The following is a 7,816-nucleotide window of genomic DNA, read 5'->3' on the forward strand; positions in this document are numbered from 1 at the left end:
AAACTAATTTGATACAAGGATTTACTCTAAACTTGAAACTCATGGGTAGCATATGCTTGATCTAAGTCTAGGTAGTTGACGGATATGATATGAGAAGGTCTGAGCTGTTGTTTATCTTGTTCCAAGTGACACTAAAGTTCTGGAGATTTATCTTTTGAAAAACATAAAATGTTGCATGATGAGTTCCTGTGTGACAAAGCTTGAATTCCCACCAGAGCCATATATGTTATTTAGGCTAGGAAAACTTCCACATATATGCTGCTTGTATTGCATTGAGTTTTTTCAAGTTTTGTTGACCCTTATGAGAGGTTTGTCACGCTCTTAAAATCAAGATCACGTACACACCACCCAAATATACAATACTCCTACACTGGGGTAGGCGCAAAAACATGCCTTCCATTTAGATCCACCCAAAAATGTTTTACTTCTACATTAGGAGTGAAGACCCAAAAATGCTTGATAGGTTTTCTATCCACCAAATAAATGCTCTAAGTTCTTGTCGCTGTCTCTCAAAAGTTTTTGTTGCAGAAAAGAGACATGGGGCTATGCAAAAGTTATTCATAAAAAAGAAAAAAAGAAAAAAAAGAGAGTCAAGAAAAAAATGGACACAAAAGTATCTAAGATATCTAAAATGATGGGTACTCAGATGCATGCCTAAAAAAGAAAAAGAGATGAATAAGATAGCCCCTGCTCTCTAGCAAATGTTTCCAAGTTTCAAAAGAGATATAAGCCTTCAAGGAACAAAGTAGAATTAGGTTAGCCACCATATATATAGGCCACAAATATATCCACACACATGCATATCTTGATTTGATTGTATGACTCAACTCTCTTTGGATCCGTTGTTTGACTTTACAATATATGCATTGCAAGTATGTTCTAGCTTTCTTCCCACCTATGAACTCCACATAAGCCATAGTTGTAGAAAGAGAAAAGGCACAATAAGTTATGCCTTTGTGAGGATCCACAAATACCACATCTATTGAGAGACTTGAGAGTGCCATACAATGGAATCTCTGAGTTTTATTTTGAAAACTTTTAAAACTCTGGAATAATGGTGGAATAAAGAACTTGAGACATAGTTCTTGACTTGATCGTTCTGTCTTTCAATTGCTCTAGACCCATCCCAAGTGAAGGCTAAGAAGCCCCATGGTTGAAGGTAATATGGATAAGTTTGAAAGTCAGATCAATTTATTCTAATCCAGAGGAGAATTCTTGATTAAACGCCTGTTGTTGGTATTTTTAAAGGCACACTGATAAATCCGCAAGCTCACGGATACCGTTGTAGCTTTCATTCGGGAGTATTCTAGAGTATCGTATTTATCCACAAGGAAACAATGGTTAAAGAAGTTCATAATTCACCATCATGTATCTACTAACTGGTATACTAACTAAACTAAAGTGGGGTGTTGATGGTAGTTAACAACCATTATAAACTAGCAATATAACTTGTATAAGGGCATGAAAGTAATCACCAACATAGGTTTAGGGGTTTAAACTAACAAATTTCATAAGTTTTGGTGAATCTATGTTTTTAGCAGGGTTTATTCAGAAATCCTTCAAGGTGGACCCAAACGTCTGAATTAATCGTGCTTATCCAAGACGAAAATAGCTCTAGAAGGTTCCAAAGGACACCAGAGGACTCCACACCAAAGAGTACTATGGGAGGTAGCCAGGTGTGGCCAGCCACCTATAGGCCGGCTAGGCCCTAGGCCCACCTATGGCCCCCTCGTTGCTATGTCGGTTCTCCACCACCTTAGGGTTTGCATCTACGCCATTCTTTCAAGTCAGTTTGATCCGAGGGCTCAGGATTGACTCTTTGCCCTATATATACCAGCCCCTGCCACCCCCTAGGGCATAAACCCTAATCATTCAAGAGATCAAGAAACCCTGATCATCCTTAGGGCTCCACCATATTCTAGGGCATAGCTAGCTAGGCTAGATCTAGAGGGAGGCAAGCTTTGCTTGGATTTTTGATCTTGTCAAGAAGCGTGGCTTGGTATAGCCCCTTGTATCCTCTTTTGTATCTTTCATTATTCATATGTTTGCTACAATTGATTTGACATTGTTCTTAATATTATTCATGTTCCTAGTTATCATGTTCATCATTTACTTTGATTATATGCTTAGCATAGCTAGATTACCATTATATTCAAACATAAGTTCATATAGCACTCGCTCCAATGTACATGGGGTGAGTGGTTGACATTGTGTAAGCATGGTGCTTATACGTTGTTTACCTGTGGATACACCCTATATTCTAGGTCATGTGGTAGATCATGGATGTGATACTCCCATTGAGTCCTTTGTAGTCCACTCCCCGAATATAGGACAGGTAGGATCTAGTTACGAAGGAAGACATGCCCTATTCTTTATCTTTCTTAGTAATATCCCTTATGTGTAGATATCAAGTTGATCTTAGCCATGACTACTAAGTGTAATTGCACTAATCAACGTATGCTTTGATTATAATTAAGAATGACTTAGGAATTATTACTCTAATTTCTACTTAGCAATGCTAATGCCATAGAAAGGAGTACTCTGAGTGATCATTTATCATTATTTATCATATTTATCTCTTGACTTACCCCTGTTGTGAGTAGAAGTTTGGTTATGGTTTACTTCTCCATTATACGTATAAGTTATCAATATATTCCAACTGCCCGTCCTTACCTATGGTAAAAATATAAATGACGATACCTGGAATACTCCCGGGTGAAATGCTATAATGGTAAATTATCTATGCACTTGCATATCCTTTCATTTATATATTCTTTCTAGTCACAATAAAATACTTAAGTACTTCTTAGTGTCATTCTAGAAGTGACGCTAAGGAATACCAACGAGCATTTCTGGCATCATAGCTAGGGATGATAACTTAGCAAAAGTGATGTTAAGAAATGTCAACAAACATTAGGTGGCCATTTAAACAAGTGATAAGTTAATAAATACCAACAAGCATTTTTGGCGCCGTTACTGAGGAAGGTAGCTAGGCAAAAAGGAATATTGATAAACTTATACTTATTGATGTGATCGAGGAAACCTTATACCTCTCCTCAAATAGGCTTACCCTTGTTCTGTCTACTTTTATATCTTATGCAGGATAATGTATGATAGGTTTTGACCTTTCAACAAACTACGTTGAAGATCTAGAAACATTAATTAGGAGGACTAAGGCTAGACTTAAGAAAGTTCTAGCTTTAGAATCAGAAGACAACCAGACAAGGTGAAGCTTAACATCAGTTTTTGAAGCCATGGTTAACAAGACTCTTCGTGAATTCTCTACTCTGACTATGGCCAATATCCGTACTGGATCGACGATCAACATTGGAGATAATGTTTTTGAGCTTAAGCTAGCTCTCATCAACGTGGTGCAGGCTAACTAGTTTTGTGGAAAGGCACATGAAGATGCGAGTGCTCATCTCCAACACTTCCTGGAGATTTACAACACTTTCACCATCAAGGGAGTTACCAGAGATGCCATATTACTTCGCCTCTTCCCATTCTCACTTTTGGGGAAGGCGGAGCAATGGTTTTATGCCAACAAAGATAGAAATACTACATGGGAAAACTGCTCCACTGCCTTCCTAGCAAAGTTCTTTCCCATAGGCAAGACCAATGCTCTATGTGGGATAATTTCAAGTTTTCAGCAGCAACATGATGAATCTATCCCTGAGGCATGGGAACGCTTTCAAGACTACATATCAAAATGTCCTCACCATGGTATGGAGTATTGGTTACTCATGTAGACTTTATACCATGGGTTGACAAACGGCACCCGTGAGAATATGGATGCCGCTGCTAGAGGTGCATTTTCATCACTCACAATTGCACAAGCAATAGGTCTTGTGGAGAAGATAGTTTCCAACCAAGGTTGGAATGAAGAACATCTTCAAACCCACAAGAGAGGTGGAGGAATGCATCAACTCAAGGAGGTAGACATGCTGTCTACCAAGATGGATCTACTGATGAAGAAGCTTGAAGATTGAGCCAATGAGAAGCAAGAAGTGATGCACATACATGATTCCTGCATGACCAGTGAAGAGTGTGGCAACACTAGGCATTCAGGGAACAACTGTCCTAAAACCCATGAGGATGTGAACTTCATCACACGTACAAGTTATCAATATATTCCAACTGCCCAACCTTCCCTGTAATAAAAATATAAATAATGATACCTATAATACTCCCGAGTGAAATGCTACAATGGTAAATTATCTGTACGCTTGTAGGTCCTTTTATTTATATATTCTTTCTAGTCACAATAAAATACTTAAGTACTTCTTAGCGTCATTCTAGAAGTGACACTGAGGAATACCAATGAGTATTTCTGGCATTATAGCTAGGGATGACAACTTAGTAAAAGTGATGTTAAGAAATGTCAACAAACATTCGGTGGCTATTTAAACAAGTGACAAGTTAATAAATACCAACATGGGGGTAAGTGTTGATAATGATAAGAGTTATGTATAGTAACACACACATAAGAGAATTCCATGGTAACATAAATGAGCAATCTAGCTAAGTTGAGAGGGCAACAGGTGAGTTCAAGGTTCCTAAATACTTCTCTATTACTTTGGTTTTATAGGGTATAACTAATTCATGGGTAGATATAGCGATCACACACAATAACACTTTGGAGCAACAATACCTTTCCAACTCTCAGGGGGGGTGAGAAGGCATAGTTGGGGGAAGGCTCCCTAAAGCTCTATGAACACCAATCCTATCATGGTGGATTACAACGGCCTGATAGAGCTGGCACCCCTGGGGCTACCACAACTAACCGTAGGATTAAGTGCAATCTCAGGTAACCTATAGTCTAGACACCATGCCTATTGTTGGTATAATTTAATGCACACAGAATAATCCGCAAGCGCACGGATATTATACCGATGTAGCACTTCACCGGGAGTACCAAGTTTTATATCAAACTCAAGGAAACATGTGTGAGAATAACCAAATCTAACTTATCCCAACTTCACAATCAAGGCTAGATAATAGGCGTGTAGAGGAGATTGCTAAGGTCTTCTAGTTCTAATTTTGGTAAGCTTTGTCTTCTATTGTTCAATTCTAGGGATATTACTAGAGAAAACACAAGCAGAGTATGTTTCCTATAGCAACAAGATCTTGCTAGGCCTACTAACGGGAGGTGGACTACAGAGAATTCAACGAGACTATAAGAGTCACCCTCGTGAGCTACCACCGATCTAGAAAATAGGGTACATCCACAAGTAGCTGAGTCTAAGCACCATGCTTACACTATGAATACTACTTTAAACCAGGAGCTACAAGGATTAAAGTACTCAAAAGAGAGTCACAAACCTAAAGAACAATATGAACAAGATGCTTACTTGAATTAGAAGTTGAATACCAGAGAAATCTTAGAAGCAAGCTTAATAAGAACTTGATTCCACTAGGGTACAAGCCGTAGAGAGAGAACTGATAGGCCGAGACTCCTCCAAACTCTTTTCTCTCACTCTATCTCACTATCTCTAGTACAAGACTAGATCCTATCGAGGACTAATCTTATCTTGATTTCTAGCTCTGATCTTGGTGGACATATGAATTAGGGTTTCTGGCTTCTTAGCTCTTAGGATCAAATGAGGCATGGCTCTCTTGGAAGGGGTGCCGGCAGATATATATATAGGCTGGAGCGTCAATCCTGAGCCCTCGAAACAAACCGACTTGAATAAACAATGGAGATGCAATCCTTAAGGCGGTGGAGAACCGACATAGCAAGGAGGCTGACAGGTGGGACCCCTAGGGGCCAGGCAATCTGCATGTGGGGCCAGCCAACCCCACATGTGTCTTACTTCAGTGGAGAGCCTCCTAGAGACTTCTAGAGTCTTCCCACGTCGATTATGCTGTGGAATTCTATGATTTCCTTTGACGAATAGGTCCTCCTTGGCGGTTTTCTGATTAAATCCTGCTGGAAACACAGATTCACCAAAACTCATGGAATTTGTTAGTTTAAACCCGTAAGTCTACACTGGTGATCCATTTTAGCCATTTATACAAGTTATATTGATATTTTGTGATGAATGTTAGCTACCGTCAACAAGCTCCCCCACACTTAGGCTTTTACTCATCCTCGATAAAAGGATGGATTACTCAATACATAACCTTAGGACAAGTCATCAACATAAAACCATTCCTAGTCATACATGCACTATAGGATTCAAAGTGTCTACCATGAAACTTTGGGCGATTGAAAAATGGAACAACTTGAAACATATCACCATCTTCCTTCAGTCAAGTCAATTGGAGGAACATTTAAGATTTTTGAAAACAAAACATACTTACCTTCTCCATTTGTAGTACTCTCAAATAACTTTGTATATATGGTATTTTTGGATCCTCACCAAGGCATTGATGACTTTGCCTACTTCTAAAAGCTTATGTGGAGTTCAGGTAGGGACGAATATGAAAACATACTTGCATTGCATATATTGTAAAGTCAAAACAAGGATCCAAGGAGAAAAATGTCATACTCTTAGATCAAGATGTGCATGTGTGTGGATGTGTATGTGGTGGCTAACCTAATTCTACTATGCTCCTTGAAACCTGTCGCTCTTGTTTGAAATTTGGAAACTTTTGCAAGAAAATATGGGCTATCTTATTCATCTTTATTCTTCTTTTTTCCAGGTGGGCACTGAGTACCCATTATTTTAGATATCTCAGACACTTGTCCATTTTTTCCAATACTTTTTCTCCTCTTCTTTTTTTATGAATAACTTTTGCATAACTCATGCCTCTTTTTTTGGCAATTGAAACCTTTTAAGAGAGACATACACAAGAACTTGGAGCATTTATCCTAACAAACTTATTTTTGTGTCTATTCCTAGTGTAGGAGTAGAACATTTTTGGGTGGATGGAAAACATGTTTTTGCATACCCCCTATGTAGGAGCAGCAGGTATATGTAGAGTGTAAGTGATCTTGATCTTGAGAGCATGATAAATTTCTCAACAAGGGTCACAAGGTTTGACCAAACTCAATATAATTACAATTAGTATAAGTAGAAGGTTTCCTAGTCTATATATGGCTCTGGTGGGATATTACTTACCACAAAGGAGAGGTGAAGCTATTCTTTTAACTTGTTGAAATAAAATTCTCCAATAACGAGACATCAAGAATCAAGTTCTCATTATTCTACTATATCTCATTCCTGAACAACTTAAGTAACATGGGGTCCCTAAAAACAAGTTCCCAAGAGTAACATGACTTCTAGGAAAAGTATTATGTGAGTCTATCCTTAAGTCAAGACTGAAATAATCTTTCCTTAGGTTTTAAAGCTGTTTATCAAGTGATTTTCAAATCAGTTCAAAACGGAAAGCAAGATAGATGAAAATAGAACATATGGGCTGCAAACCTGACCATGGACAAAGTGCGAGGCGAGGCAGCATCATGATGGGCCGACCAGCCCATGTAGGAGGCCGGGTGGCCCACTCTAGAGCCTGCTCGGGTCCAACTTTGGCGAGCGTGGTTCTTAGTCCGTTGCTTCCCGAATTTTGTGATTTTCGTGATTAAATTCCATCTTGTTGTCGAGGTGTGTCTCCCCCACACTTGTTTTCCTATATACCTTTATGAACAACATGTGGAGACAAACACATATCCAAAAATAAATAGAGAGCAAGTAATAATAAGACTCCATTAATATATATAAGGCACTTTATTACACAAGATCTAACTAACACAAACTTTCAACCGACCTAACAACTAAGCTAAACAAGCAACCTAAACATTAAACACTTGATCCAACACTCATGCCTTATTATCAACTATCTAATTATCACTTCCTCATCTTAGCAACAAAAT

General features: G+C 38.6%; 1 non-coding gene across 1 annotated transcript; it reads right to left on the reverse strand.

The window, feature by feature from the left end:
* Nucleotides 1–3,618: 3,618 nt before the first annotated feature.
* On the reverse strand, nucleotides 3,619–3,727 carry LOC136506359 (small nucleolar RNA R71). The gene has a single exon (XR_010771568.1). It is a non-coding gene; the product is annotated as a small nucleolar RNA R71 (small nucleolar RNA).
* Between the last annotated feature and the right edge of the window lie 4,089 nt (nucleotides 3,728–7,816).

Source organism: Miscanthus floridulus, chromosome 14 (assembly GCF_019320115.1).
Source record: "Miscanthus floridulus cultivar M001 chromosome 14, ASM1932011v1, whole genome shotgun sequence".
In the NCBI taxonomy this organism is placed as follows: domain Eukaryota; kingdom Viridiplantae; phylum Streptophyta; class Magnoliopsida; order Poales; family Poaceae; genus Miscanthus; species Miscanthus floridulus.